Source organism: Panthera tigris, chromosome F2 (assembly GCF_018350195.1).
Source record: "Panthera tigris isolate Pti1 chromosome F2, P.tigris_Pti1_mat1.1, whole genome shotgun sequence".
Taxonomy (NCBI): Eukaryota; Metazoa; Chordata; class Mammalia; order Carnivora; family Felidae; genus Panthera; species Panthera tigris.
Window position 1 is genome coordinate 14,829,155 of NC_056676.1, and position 15,868 is coordinate 14,845,022.

Below are 15,868 nucleotides of genomic sequence, written 5' to 3' on the forward strand. Positions count from 1 at the left end.
CGATGTAGGACAAAAAACATTAAAGCTCTAGCAATTCCTTCTTAGTGGGTTTCACAAATAATTCCGGCAATTCCCTACACTTTTAGGTGTTTGTGCTAATAATTAGCATTCATTAATATCTTTTCAAGTATACAATCTACATCTAAGCTCTTTTTCATAGCCAAGCTTCTCAAAAGGATTTCTACTCAATTTCTCCCCACCCCCATCATGATTTCACCTGCTCTCAGGCACCATTTTTGAACCACATATCACTTGCTAAGATAAATGATCAAGGCCACGTGGCCAGAAATAAAGCACACATTGTCCTTGATGTCTCAGTAACTTTCCACATGAAAGAAACTATCTCTTTGTGCAATTTCCCACTTCATGCCTTCTTCCACACCTTGGGACTTTTCTAGTTTTTTCCTCTCTCACTCTTCGGCCGTTCTTTTTTAATCTTCTCTGCTATTTCCTTCTCCTCTCTCGCAGTTCTAAGTCTCCCATGTCCAAAGTGGTAATCAGTAGTCACAGGTGAGTATTAGCCTTTGAAATGATGCTGGTTCAAATTAGTGTAATATACACACCATAATTTGAACACTTACTGTGAAAAACTCATGTAAATGATCTCATTAATAAACAGTCAACTCGCATTATTTGCCGTGGTTATGTTCCATAATACTCTGGGAATACAAATTAGTGAATACTGAGCCATTGCTCCCAGAAGGAATACAGAGTTACGATCCTGTGATCCTTTGGTCACAACACTTTCATCTACCGATCAATATGTAACCTTGTGTTATGTGTGTTTCTCATTAAAGACATCCTATTAATCTATATTGTTGATTCATAACATTGAGCTCATGGCCAATAGCATTATGACCTGTGCTTGAACAAAGCTTAATCTAACACCTGTGTTTGCTCCATAAGACACACATCCCAACCTTCTTGTACTTAGGAATACTAGACAGAACTTCAACACTATGGTTGGAGACCATTTTAAATAGCAAAATCACCATCAAAAATCACAAAAAGATGTGGGAAATGTGCCACTGAATACACCTTGAAAAGAACACTTGTTTTAAAGTGTGAGAGCCAAAACCAGGAGGCAGAGCATCATCTTGTTTGACTTCAGCTGAGAATGTGTATGTCCAGTGGCTCAAATGTTCAGCACTCTGTGCATGTCTTTGAATGACTGTACAAGTGCTGAGCGCATGGATTTGGGGGTTACAGTAAATTTTAGCTAGTAGGTAAATTTACAAACACAGAATCCACAAATAATGAAGATCGACTGTGTTTTATATTAATTACATGTCGAGATGATAGCATTTTGGATATATTGAGATAAGCAAAGGGCATACTATAATGTATTTTCTCTTGTTCCTTTAGAAAAAAAATTTTTTTTAATTTTTTTTTTAACCTTTATTTATTTTTGAGACAGAGAGAGACAGAGCATGAATGGGGGAGGGGCAGAGAGAGAGTGAGACACAGAATCGGAAGCAGGCTCCAGGCTCTGAGCCATCAGCCCAGAGCCCGACGCGGGGCTTGAACCCACGGACCGCGAGATCGTGACCTGAGCTGAAGTCGGGCGCTTAACCCACTGAGCCACCCAGGCGCCCCTAGAAAAAAAATTTTAAACATTTATTTATGTATCGAGAAACAGAGAGTGGGGGGGAGGGGAAGAGAGAGAGGGAGTCACAGATTCCGAAGCAGCCTCCAGGCTCTGAGCTGTCAGGCATAGACCTGGATGTGGAACTTGAACTCACCAACAGCGAGATCATGACCCGTGCCCAAGTCAGATATTTAACCGACTGGGCCACCCAGGAGCCCCTTTTGTTACTTTTGATTTAATGTTGCTACTGGAATATTTAAGAATACATATGTGGGTCACATTGGCTCTCATTATATTCCTATTGGTTATAAATGTAGGAGTTTATAAATGCTGTTATAAATGTAGGCATTTCACAGGACTGGCCACTCACCACAGGTTACCTCTCTCATTCTCATGACTTGAGATAACATTTAGAGACTAAAGACTCCCCACATATGAGGGTCACCCTCCCATCTGCTCTTTTCTTTCTTGCTTGCTTTCTTTCTTTCCTTCTTTGGAGAGACAGAGACAGCATGAGCAGGGGAGGTGCAGAGAGAGGAGAGAGAGAATCCCAAGCTGGCTCCGCGCTGTCAGCACAGTGCCTGATGTGGGGCTCAAACTTAAGACTTGTGAGACTATGACCTGAGCTGAAACCAAGAGTCGGACACTTAACCAACTGGGCCACCCAGGCGCCCCCATCTGCTGTTTCTATTAACGCCCCACATGCACAGCATCTTCTCTCAGCTCTAGCTTTGGTATGCATACAGAAGCCCACTGATTCCTCCCAACTCCTCTGCCTCCATGTTGATGAAGCCGTTATCATGATTGGCTCCAACAATCTAAAGGCCTCTTGCACCCTCTCACACCCTGAAAGACCTTTTAAAACTTAAGTCAAATCACAGTCACACCTGTGCTCAGAAACCTCCAATGGCTTCCCAGCTCACTCACCGAGAATTTCAGTGTCTGATAAGACTACAGGATGTGGCTCCCTCCCTCCCTCTAGGATGGATCTCGCACACTCTCCCCGTTGATGATTCCATTCCATCGACACTGGCCTTCTTGCTGTCCTTGGCTTCCCAAAGCTGTCCAGAGCTTCCTAACACAAGGCCTTTGTGCCGGCTGTTCTTTGCCCACAAGGGTCATTCTGCAACTGCCTCATGGCTGTTCCTTTCCATTCCTTCGTTCAGACCTTGGCTCAAATGGCACCTTATCAGACCCTCTAAAAAAGGACTAATGATCATCTATAAAAGACCCCTGCATCCCTCTGTCTTCTTACTCTGAATCATTTTCTTCTCCTTAGTACTCATCACTGAGTACTCATCACTCATCACTAAGCTTTATTTATTTGTTCCATTCTGTCCCACTAAAATGTGGACCCTGAAAGAGCAGGGACTTGGACTTATTTTTCATAGCTCTATCCCTTGTGCAACAATAATACCTGGCACATAGTAGGTAATCCAAACATTATTTTAAAAAAGTTTCTACCTAAAATCCAGATTTCTATAGTTTAAAAATTCTACCTGATCAACTTCAAAAACTCACATACATTTTTAAAATTTAAATCCAAGTTAGTTAACATATAGCTAACATAATGATGATTTCAGGAATAGAATTTAGTGATGCATCATTTACATATAACACCCAGTGCTCCTCCTAGCAAGTGCCCTCCTTAATGCCTATCACCCATTTAACTCATCCCCCAACCCAACACCATGCCAGCAACCCTCAGTTTGCTCTCCGTGTTTAAGAGTCTCTGATGATTTTTCTCCTTCTCTGTTTTTATCTTATTTTTGCTTCCCTTCCCATATGTTCGTCTGTTTTGTTTCTTAAATTCCACAGGAGTGAAGTCATATGATATTTGTCTTTGACTTATTTTGCTTAGCATAATACTCTAGTTCCATCCATGTTGTTGCAAATGGCAAGATTTCATTCTTTTTGATCACCAAGTAATATTCCATGGTGTATGCGTGTGTGTGTGTGTGTGTGTGTGTGTGTGTGTGTATTACACCCCACATCTTCTTTATCCATTCATCAGTCGATGGGCATTTGGGCTCTTTCCATACTTTGGCAATCATCAATAGTGCTGCTATAAACACTGGGGTGCATGTGCCCCTTTGAATCAGCACTCCTGCATCCTTTGGATAAATACCTAGTAGTGCAATTGCTGGGTCATAGGGTAGTTCTATTTTTAATTTTTTTGAGGAACTTCCATACTACTTTCCAGAGTGGTTGTACCAGTTTGCATTCCCACCAGCATTGAAAAAGGGTTCCTCTTTCTCCACATCCTCTCCAATAACTGTTGTTGCCTGAAGTTGTTAATTTTAAACATTCTGACAGGTGTGAAGTGGTATCTCATTGTGGTTTTCATTTGTATTTCCCTGATAATGAGTGACATTGAGCATCTTTTCATGTGTCTGTTAGCCATCCAGATGTCTTCCTTGGAAAAGTGTCCAGTCATGTCATTTGCCCATTTATTCACTGGATTTGGTTTTTGGGTGTTGAGTTTGATAAGTTCTTTACAGATTTTGGATACTAACCCTTTATCTGAAATCACACACATTTTTAATAACAATGTTTGGGTGATCAATATTTTTAACTGAAAGTAACATTGGCTTAAGTTGGACAACCTTGGTTCAAATACTATTTTTTTCCAATTATTTTCTCTATGGCCTTGAGCAGGCCATTTACCACTCTAAGTCTTAGTGTTTCAGTGTTAAAGTAGGATTAGGCATCCTTGCCTTATAGACTTGTTCTGAGGATTACGGCAAATATTATCTCATCCATAAATTCCCTGCAAGGTGACCAGTATATACCAGGTACTCAGTTGTCAATGTTATTTGGCAATCTTGTATTAAAAGCCTACTGTATGTCAAGTGCCATGCCAGGCTCTGGAGAGGAAAATTCCATGAGGTGTAAGTTTAAAAAAAGAAAAGAAAAAGGCTAATGAGGATGAAGGGAGGTGATTGAGAGTGGGAGGAGCCAGACAGTTACAAATGAGCTTCAAAATGTTAATGCAATAAAAGTACATGTGATGATAATAGGGTCACAACACTTCTATTATGAGCTAAGTGATAATAGAGGGTAAAGTGGGCTCAGGACTCAGGACACAGTTTATAAAGGAAGTAATGCTTTAACTGAGTCTTAAAAGATGCATTGCATTTGGTAAGCAGAAAAATGATGAAGCTACTGCTTGGCAGATAAGCAGTGAGCAAAGGCCCAAGAGGTGAATAGGAACCGGCCTTCGGGAAATGGCGAGCAGTTTAGCATGGCTGAGCACGATATCCAAGAGATTCAGCAGAGCCCAGATTTGGATGGAGGGCTTTTAATGCTACGTGAAAGAGCTTGATTTTTTCTTATAAGTAAGTTTATTGGGTTGAGTGGCCCTTAAAAGATTATATCCATGTCTTAATTCTCAGAACATACAATTGTTTGGAAAAAAAGGTCTTTGCAGATGTAATTAAAGATGTGTTCTTTGCTCTGTTTAGGTGTACGCACCATACAGCACATGACCAACCCCACGCCAATATCTGTTCCCAGGGGTCCTTTGGCTGCAGCATAAGAATGGTTCATGCAGACTATCTCTGCTTCAGTTGCAGGGTGAGATCTGACGGAGCCATTGCGTTCTGGAGGGTCCTTGGAACCTGGAAGGGCTCCCCAAGCACCATTTCCTGATCTTATTAACTACTCTGTAAAGTTACATGCTGACCAACATAAGATTCAGATGAAGAACCAAATAGCTGTGGTTGCAACCACTCAGACCTCTCCTTTCTCCATGTTGAGTGTGGGTAGGAAGATATTTCAACCAGAAAATTTCTGATTCTACCACTAAGGTCAGTAAAAGCAACAATGACAAAAAGCATTATTATCTTTAGGAACCATGGCTGAGGAGTTGAACTACTACTTATTGATTCAAATACTATATGTATGAATTTTTTATATGTATGTACGTATGTATGCATTCAAGTTAGTCTAATAAAAGCCTGTGAACTCAGTAACACGATCTGCATTATATAAAAGAGGAAACCGAGACTCAAAGAGTTTGAGTCAACATGCAAAGCTAACCACATTGTTAGGAATAGAACAAGATTCGGTCCAACAACATTCATATTCTCAAGCCTGCGTTTTTCTTTTTTTTAAAATTTTTTAATGTTTATTTTATTTTGACAGAGAGAGACAGAGCATGAACAGGGGAGGGTCAGAGAGAGGGAGACACAGAATCCGAAACAGGCTCCAGGCTCTGAGCTGTCAGCACAGAGCCCGACGCGGGGCTCGAACTCACAGACCGTGAGATCATGACCTGAGCCGAAGTCGGACACTCAACCGACTGAGCCACCCAGGCGCCCCAAGCCTGCGTTTTTCGCATACAAAAGCCTTAGGGAACTCAACTATAATCAATCAAAGATCGTTCATATCAAAATGGCTGCGCACCATACTTCCCTTGAGCCTATCCGTATTTGAATTGTGCCAGTGACGTTTGCAGACACCTTAGCCTATAACAGACTGTGGTGACGACGTAATTTCAAGGCAGTTAAGATCACTGGGGTATGAACAAAGGCTGTGCGCTGACCCTTGTAGAGCAGTGGTTTCTGTTTGTTTGTTTGTTCTGTTGTGTTTTGTTTTATTATGGACACTGAGTTATGGGCACTATAAGGAATATGACATGTTTCTGGCACAGCTTCTCTGTCCCTTTTCATACGCGGCTCTTCTTAGACTCTAAGTCACACTGAGTAGCAGCACCAAGCAGCACTACTGTAACCCTAAAACAACTCATTCATAATAAATGAAGTTGCTCAACATCTTCCAAGTATAAAAGTAAACGAGAAAAATCTTGGACATACCTACATTAGGCACATTTATGCATTATTGACAAATAAAATTCATTTGGGAGTAACATGAATTCACTGATGAACATTATGTTTTCCACCAAGCATTTTTTTTAGTTTTAGGTGCTCCGAAAGAGGCCATTTTCCCAGAGTGTTAATGTTGAAAGCTAGGGCAATGACACCACAATAATGCCCATCATTGTGATGTATAATATAGATGTTATTGCACATAATAGAAAGCATTCTTTGGGAGTAATGCATTTTTGTTGCCTACATGCTGACACTGAGCAGATATAAATGTGCTTTAATGTGTTTCCTTTTAAAGGGCTAGTGTAGACGCACCCTCGAGTGTGTGTTTTGTATAAGGTTTGGTGAGCAGCTCGCTTTTAGTAGCTGCTTTCTATATTCACTTTCGTACTCTTGATAGCTCTAATTATAAACTGCACAGTTTTCTATTCCTTCCTTGCTGTTCTTTGTCATTGCACTGCTCATAGACATTTAAACAGTGGAAGCTGTTTATAGTTCATTAAACACTTTAAGCTGTTGTTCTAAAGTTTTATACTTTTTTTTTTGTATTTTCCAAGTCATTTCCCTCTGCTGTCATATGAAACCATGCAACACAATTCAGTAGAAGACATCAGTTATGCACATTTTGTGGATAACCAGCAGGGTTAACAGCCATAACTGAATCAGAGAGTTTGGCGATCTATTTTATATTGCATTTCGTACGGCATTTGGCAATGGAATGTTTAGGTCTTTTTTTGAAAAAAAAATCATTATACTCTCTAATTCTTCTTAAAGTAGTAATTTTGCTTCTTAAATAAAAACACTATCCAAAAGAGAGTATTAGCTCATATTTTGATAGGACACAGCATAGAAAATGTGATTATTGGAAACTAAGTATTTTCCTATAATATCATAGTAGGAGGAGATGGGATAATTACTCCAATAAATGACCCACTAGGATGGTAATACAATTGGAAGAAAGAGATTTATTGGCATTAAGATTACCATGGAATGTGCAGGAGACCATAGTGGTATCAGGAGAAGGGTCTCTCTGATTTCTCTTGGACTGGTCACTCTGTGACTGTCACTTGACATTCTTCTAGAACAGGTCATGCATCAACCACTGTGTTGAAAGCCTACATAGACCAGGCTAATTTAGATTCCTTCCTCCAAGCATTATAAAATCTTTCTGCGAAAAATGAAAGTGAGAGGTTAGGGATTTATTCTTTGTGTTCAAATCAGATGAAACATTGTTCTCCATAATGTTAATTTATCGAGCAAAGCCTCGTTTACATCATCACACTGAGCAAGCTGAAGACACATGATTCTGTGTTAGAGACAAAAACAACTTACCAAGAACCAGGTTGAAAATATTAGAGCAAAATAGGAGGAATGGTGTGGAGAAAAGGAGGTAGTAGGTTAACACTGAATGATTGATTTGAGATTCTGGCAGGTGCTTCTTCTCTAGGAGGAAGCTAGCTGACTTTGTGTGAGGAGGGGCGGGTTCTAAAATCTATGAGGTGCTTGGGTGGCTCAGTTGGTCAAGTGCCCGACTCTTGATTTCGGCTCAAGTCATGATCCCAGGGTCATAGGATCAAGCCCTGTGTTGGGCTCCATGCTGAGCATGGAGCCTGCTTGAGATTCTCTCTCTCTTGCCCTCTGCCCTTCCTCTGTGCTTGTCCTCTCTCTGTCTCTCAAAAAAAAAAAAAAAATTCAATGCAACTATGCAGATGACCTGCAGTAAGCAGGCCCCTTTCAACATCTGCTCTTACAATTGCTTGGAAATCGAGTCTATTTCCTCCCCACTTGCCACTTATGCAATATTCTTCCTTATTGACTTTTTTTCACATTTTCCCTCTTTATTATGAGTTCAAAATTATTACAGACTCAATCAATAAATAGCCTTACAATAGAAAATTTTAGGTACATGTAAGACAAAACAGCAAATCTCATTTAATAAATTGGACTTTTGTGAACCGTAAGATTTTTTGATCGGATATACATAGCAGGTAACAAATAATAAACTCCTTGTGAGTACTGCTTCCCTTGATTTTAATTCATGTTAATATGCATTTAATTACACAATTTACTGGCATTATGTGTATGCTGTAGGCTCATGGCTCAAAGCCAAAAATATCATTATATTAAAAATCAACAGAAACTATAAAATGCTACATAAGTGTATGTTGTTGTGATTCTTAAAACTAGTAAACTTATTTTAACATTTATTAGAAAGTTAATATCAGGGATACCTATGAAAAAATGAATTGAAAAGAGGGGCAGCTGGGAGGCTCAGTCGGTTAAGCCACCAGTTCTTGGTTTCAGCCCAGGCCATGATCTCACAGGGGTAGTATCAAGCACAGGGAAGGGCTTTACGCTGGGCTCGGAGTCTGGTTGGGATTCTCTCTCTCCCTGTTTCTCTGCCCCTCCCCCACTCATACGCACTCGTACTCTCTCCCTCTCTCTCTTAAATAAATAAACTTAAAAAAGAAAGAAAAAAATGAATTGAAAAGGAACAATGATAAGAAACACAGAAGACTTGTTTTAATGGTTAAGCAAGAATCATTGGTGAAATATTTGCCAGAGCCTCTCTAGCTGCTCACTGTGAATCTGAATTGCCCTCCAAGTTAGTCCTGTACCTGCCCTTGCCCGTGGCCCCCAGGTCCGAGTCCTGATCCCAGGTGTGTTCCTGGCATCTGCCTATAACTCACCTTGCTAGGGCAGGGTAGCCTACCCTACCGTTTACTTTCATCTTATGTTTATTCTTTACTTTCTCTCTTCCTCTGCTGGAATGTAATCTCCTTGTAGGCAGGCATTTTGTTTATTTACTTACTGATATATTTAATACAAGACCCTAAAAGTGTGCCCAAAGGATATGAGGTCAGCAAATATATGTTGGGGAAATCAATGAATGCTACAATATTCACCAGGTTTTAAGAGGGTAGACAGTTGTCCATGGAAAAGGCATCCCAGAAGAAGGAGTGTTTAAGAAAAGCTCTGAAGAACAGAAAACAAGATGACTCTGTGGCATATTTTCTCTGAGAGGAAGAGACCAAAAGTAGAGAGACAGTAGCAGAAAGGAGAGACCCCTGGCCTGGAAGTCCAGTCAGCGGTGATCTTGGATGTCCAATGAAAGAGCTCATTCAAGAAGTATTTGTGGGACATATTGTTAAGCCCTAGGCTAGATAATATCCAGAATAGAAAGATTATTAGATTGTGACACTAGGTTTCTGGAGGCTCACAACTAATCCTCACCAGCCCTTCCAAATGTTACTACCCCACTTCTGATACATCATAAAGTTTTCACCTAAATTATCGCAATGGCCTCCTACTTAGTGGTGGGGTTTCCATTCTTGCCATGCCCATTCCCCACCTCAACCCCCATGTTCTATTTTCAAAACAACAGCCAGCAATGTCAGTGAATTTCACTCCCTGGCTCAGAATCTTCTCATGTCTTCTCATCTCCATTAGAATGAAAGCCAAAGGCCTTCCAGGGGTTCACACGCTCATTGTCACCAGACCCCAGTCCCTCCCTGACCTCCTCTCCTGTTTCTTCCTCCCATTTAGTCCCAACCATATTGACTTTTTTTGCACTTCCTGAAATGTACCAGTTCTGCTTGAACCTCAAGGATTCCCCCCTTGCTTTTCCCTCTGATTAAAATGCCCTTTCTCTAAATAGTCATATAGCTCCTTCCCTCCTTATTTAGTTTTCTGTTCAACTGTCACTTTATCAGGGAAATCTTCCCTATCACTCACCATAAAATAGCATAGACCACTTCACTCTGTCTTTGCTCCACTTTTTTGTCACTTTTGATCACTGCTATGCTAATGCAAATAAAATAGCTGCTCAATAAATACTCGTTGAATGAATGAAGGAGCTTGAACGGGGGAGTTCAAGCCAAAGTTGAAAATTACACAGATAGATTAAAAGAAGAATATGGCCTAGGAAGAGACTCAGTTATTTAAGAGAATATTTTGAGTGAGAACGGACAAAGATAAGGATTATTCAACAGATGGTGTTGTGAAAGCTAAAAAGTAGTTTGGAAAAATAATATGGAAATCCTCTTTACACAGTGTATCATTTAAGGTTCTGGGCATCATGTAATGGAAACCATTCTGGATTTTACTGGGAGCATATTGGTGATCATAATCGATAGGAGGCAGTGGTATCAATGGAGGTTGAGAACTGGTCTTTTTAAACGCAGGGGAACACAAAATCTCACTGAGCATGTGACACTTGGTCAAAACTGTTCACTCCAGTCCTTTGCTCCTGACCTTGAATGTTTGATAATAATACGTAAAGTGCAATCTTTTCACAAGGAGAAAATACTATCGATGAATTTACATTAAAATGAGAAATGTGAATATTTGGGGATATTGAGATGTATGGGGAATTTTTATTTAGATTTTTATAATTAGTTTTTAAGTTTTCTACCATAAACATATATTTTATAAAGCATCATACCTTTTATAAAAGGAAATCTCTGCCCCCCCTTGAAACAAATTGCTGTTTATTATTAATATGTTGTAAGATGTGGTTCATTACCATTTTCTCCTTGAGGAGTCCTGGAAGAAAATGCAGTCTGACTTTAGTACCCCACAAAAATTTATAGTTTGTTTGGTCAGTTCTATCTCAAAGATAGTGTCTATATGCCTTTGTGTATGTCAGCTATTGAGTCTTGGGTTCCAATGTAACAGCAAAAATCTGGAAACAACATAGATATTCAAAACTAGAAGACTGATTAAACCAGCCACGTGCCCATGTGATGACGCATGTATGTATGTTTGTGTCTACATAAAAAGGGATCCTGAGACTGTACAACAAGTTGCTGTAAGCATCTCCCCATGGAGCGTATGGGCAGTGATGACAGAGGGAAAGCTTTTATTAGTTGAATATTTTACAGTGAGCCTGCATTTTATTTTAATTACAAATGTTATACATGGAAATAAAATCAGATACCATACGCAAAGATATGAAGAAATGCAAAGATATTCACAGCGTTTTAAATTTAAAAGTTTCAAAACAGCATGTATTGTAAAACATCATTTACAAACATTAAATGAAGCTTACGTGAAAATAGCTCAAATTGGGAACAACAGTTATCTCTGATTCGCATGTTTCTAAAGGAGTTTTATCTTATTTCTTTTACTTCTATGTGTTTAATAAATATATTTCAATGACCATGTCTTTCTGAAGTAATAAAATCATCTTTTCTAAATGAATAGAATTACAATAAAAATGTAATATTGTGTCAAAAAATATAAAAATTAATATGTATATATACCTGGGAAATTTGATTATATAAAGAGCTCATAAAATAGGATAACTACTCAATGATCTCAATAGATAAATACTCAAAGACCACAAAAAGACAATCTCTTTTGAGGACAAGTAGCTAGGGATAACATACGGAAATAAATATTCATTATTAATCAACAAAATGCAAATTAAAATGAAGTAACTCTTTATAGATTAAATTAGCTAAAAATGTAAATTATCACACCCAGTACTTCTGAAGGAAGAGTGAAGCTCATGCCTTTCTAGCTGCACTCATTCATTGAATGGGTATTTGTGCAGAGCCCACGCTCCGGAGACAGAATACTTTGGTGCACATCACATCCCACCGCCCTCTTGTTGTGCACCTGGGGCATATGGTTGAATCTCTCCTCAGCTGTGAAATGGGGATAATAATAGCACTTCCTGATTTGTCCTCATAGGAGGATTTATACCCATAAATCTCTTAGAAGAGTAAACATTTAATAAACTATTCATTATTGACTATATTTATCAACCAGGATTTCAACAGGAAATGGATAACACATACAAATTATCATAACTCAAGGAGGATCTATTTTCAAAAGGACTATTCACAAAAGTGTGTTTGTACATTATAGGGAAAGCCCAAGGAATAGCTGAGGGCCCTGGGGCTAAGAGTAGTGGGATGGTATCACCCGCGGTCCCGAGAGATGGTGCGTGGGAGGAGGAATTGCTGAAATGTACAAAAGGAGTACTGGAGAGAAGTGACCTTCCATCAAGAAACCCCATCGGTCTGAGGCAACCTTTTAAGTAGAGAGCCAAGGGAATACGTGCCCTTCTTTCACTCTCTCTCTCTCCTTCTCTCGCTAAGACTCCCCAGTTACTGGGGAGCCAGTTGATGCAGTTCACTAGGTCCAGCCTCCTGGCACTGAGAGCAGGGTGCAAACGGAAGAAGAAGAGTGGATCTGGTATACGTATGGCGTGGACTATAGCCTAGGTCCTTTTTGAGGGAGAGGCAAAAAAGCAGATTATGCACATAGTGCTCTAATTCCCCGCCAGACCTTTCTACCTTCTCAAAGACTCTTTGGGGAAGCAAGTACATTATTTCCTCCCTTGCAGAATACCCCCACCAGTTTCCTTCAATCCTAGGGGAAAGTGGAGTGCAGGCTTTGGAGATCCAGTCTCTGCGAAGCATCATATATCCAAATAGAGTATCTTTTTAGGTACTAGTCTCATGAATAATGCTACAAGTTAGGCATCATTAGGCTGGGACTGGCACATTTTTTTAGCAAGTAGATGAGGGCAGTCCACAGAGCATCAGAGGAAAAATTTGATGCTATTCTAAACCCCACATAAGATAGAAATGACTATCATAGGGGCTAAGACCTCATTATCAAGGACAAATCAATCCATGGCTCATCCACAGTTATTGACCAATGACCAGTCATGGTTATCAACCAATGGTAACTTCTACCACCTTGAAATATAATCTCGTCAGAAGCATTTTTTAAGATTTCAGTCTTCAAAACTACAAACAAGAAATGCAGAAAGTGTTTTTAAAAAGTGGTAAATTAGGGGCACCTGGGTAGCTCAGCTGATTGAGCATCCAACTCAACTCGATCTCAGTTCAGGTCCTGATCTCACAGTTTGTGAGTTCAAGCCCTGTGTCAGCTCCGTGCTGACAGCATGGAGCCTGCTTGGGATTCTCGCTTTCCCTGCCTCTCTCTTTGCCTCTCCTCAGCTCTCACTCTCTCTCTCTTTTTCTCAAAACAAATAAATATTTTTTAACGTGGTAAATTAGGTAGATCAGTGAATATTCAATTAAATAATACGTATTTAGGAAAAAGATGAATGCAAATATATAGCTGTCCCATGACGATAATAACTGAACAAATTCACAAAATAACTAGAATTCACCATGTCACGTACAGGGAGCTTTTTTTTGTTTGCTTTGCTTTGTCTTGTTTTTGTTTATGAATCTTTTTAGTGCTCAGGAATAAAGAGATTTAAAAATCCGATGAGGAACAGGGACATTAAACTAATGATGGATCTTTTCTAAACCATTATGTGAAAGCACACATACCCCCTCCATCTAAGCTCTCAGATTTACAATATAACAGTGATGACAACGAAAATGACGATTCTTCAATGTCTTCATTTTCATCCCAGGATGCTTTGGGTGACCATTCCTCTCACGTCACTTCCTTTCTCCCATCATCTGTTTTGAGCAGCTCTTCTTCCTCCTCTTCTCTCCAGGTTTTCATTCAGATTGGCTTCAGGAAATGAAAGGAGAGGAGTGGGCTTATAGGATGTGTCCCTCACCCCTGCGCCTTGCCATGTTCCTTCTCACTGGGAAACTGTGATACAGAAAAAGCAGAGGACGCTCACCAACATAGTGATGATGGGAATGCTTTGCCCTCTGAGTGCAGTAAAAGGAGAGGAAATATAGATCGCTTGATAATACCCATAACAATTTCAAGAATAAAGACATGCCATAATCACCCTGAGTCCCAGTTCTTTTCTCTGGACTTCCCCAGAAATCATTTCTTTTTGTCTTTAATTCCAGATTACCAACAATCTAGAATAACAAAGACAAAAAAATTAACTTTTATCCTACCAATATGCAGGAAAATATGACTGGCCCCAGCTTTATAAATAATGCCTTTATTTAGATTTACTGTTGCAACTTATATTTCTAAATAATCATCATTATGCGGTTATATTTATTGAAGTAGATTATCAAAATGCATAACACAGTTTTTCCATTAACTCTTTCACATTAATGAGTTGCTATTTAGTAAATTACTATTTCCCAGCACTAAAAGGAAGAAAGCCAGTGGCCTGAATGATTTTCCAAAGTGCCTATTAATAAACACCCAAGGCATATATTAAAATACTAGAACATGAAGGTCTTTGGGAAGTACATAAACATGTGAACTGGGATTTTTAGAAATGTACATTAACACTTTCATGACTGGAGCAGAGTGCTCAATAAATTCCTCTTCTAGGTTTGCTTATCACTCTCATTTTCACTGTATTTTAATTTGTGGCAATTTTGCAATGATTTTGATTGAACCAAAGCTTTCTAGTTTCTTTGCTTTGCGAGGAAATAGTAAATAATCATTTGTAATTTTATATCAAGGGGTTTCTGAATCATTTTACTCCAGATTTCATTAGAGTCTATTAGAAGCACTTGAAGACAGAAAAGAAAGGTCTTATAAAATCATAGGTGGTAAGGTTTTATGTTTTAAAATTCTTGAGATATTAATGAACCTACTTGTTGAAAAGCATAATCTATTTAATGCACTAAGTACGATTTCTTCTTTGATGCTGGTAACTCTAAAATTTAATATATTTTTTTTTTGTTTAAACATTGTATGTAGAGGTAATTGAAGATTTACATGTAACTGTAAGGAACAATACTGAGAGCTCCTCCATAACCATGCCCCTCTTGCTCCCGATAACATTTTGCAATACCATCTCACAATATGACAACCAGAATATTGACATTGACACAATCTAGATACAGAACATTTCCATCACAAGGATCACTCAGATCGCCCTTCTATAGCCACATTCTCTTCCGTCCAGCCCTTGTCCCTTTCTTAGCTCCAACCAACAATGTTTTTCATTCCTAGCATTTTGTCTCTCAAGAATGTTACATAATTCAAATCATACAGTATTTAACCTTTTGGGACTGGATTTTCTTTTTTTTTTTTTTTCTGTTAGGATAATCGTGTAGAGATTCATCCAATTTGATGCATGTATCAGTACCTCAATCCTTTCTATAGCTAAGTAGTACCCCATGGTATAGATGTACCGAACTTTAACCATTAACCTGTTGAAAGATGATCTGGGTTGTTTCCAGTTTGGGGCTATTATGATAAAACCACTCTAACTTTGAGTATGGATTTCTGTGTGTAAGAGTCTTCATTTCTCTGGTATAAAAATCCAAGAGAATAAATCCTGGCTTTGTATTTAGCTACATGTTTAGTTTTTAAAGAACTCGCCAAATGGTTTCTGGAGTAACTGTACCATTTTCCATTCCCACCAGTAAAATATGAGTAATCCATTTTCTCTGCATCCTTGCCGGCACTATTTCTGATAGATGTGTAATGGTAGCTATTTGTAGTTTTAATTTGCATTTTCCTAATGGTCAATGATGTGAACACTCTTTCGTGCACTTATCCCTGTCCATATGTTTCTCAGAAAATT

At 39.0% G+C, this 15,868-nt stretch overlaps 1 long non-coding RNA gene across 1 annotated transcript; it reads left to right on the forward strand.

Annotated features, from left to right (window-relative positions):
• The first annotated feature begins 4,693 nt into the window (after positions 1 to 4,693).
• On the forward strand, positions 4,694 to 14,115 carry LOC122235090. Its single transcript, XR_006213210.1, has 3 exons — positions 4,694 to 4,926; positions 5,053 to 5,397; positions 13,910 to 14,115. It is a non-coding gene; the product is annotated as an uncharacterized LOC122235090 (long non-coding RNA).
• Positions 14,116 to 15,868: the final 1,753 nt, after the last annotated feature.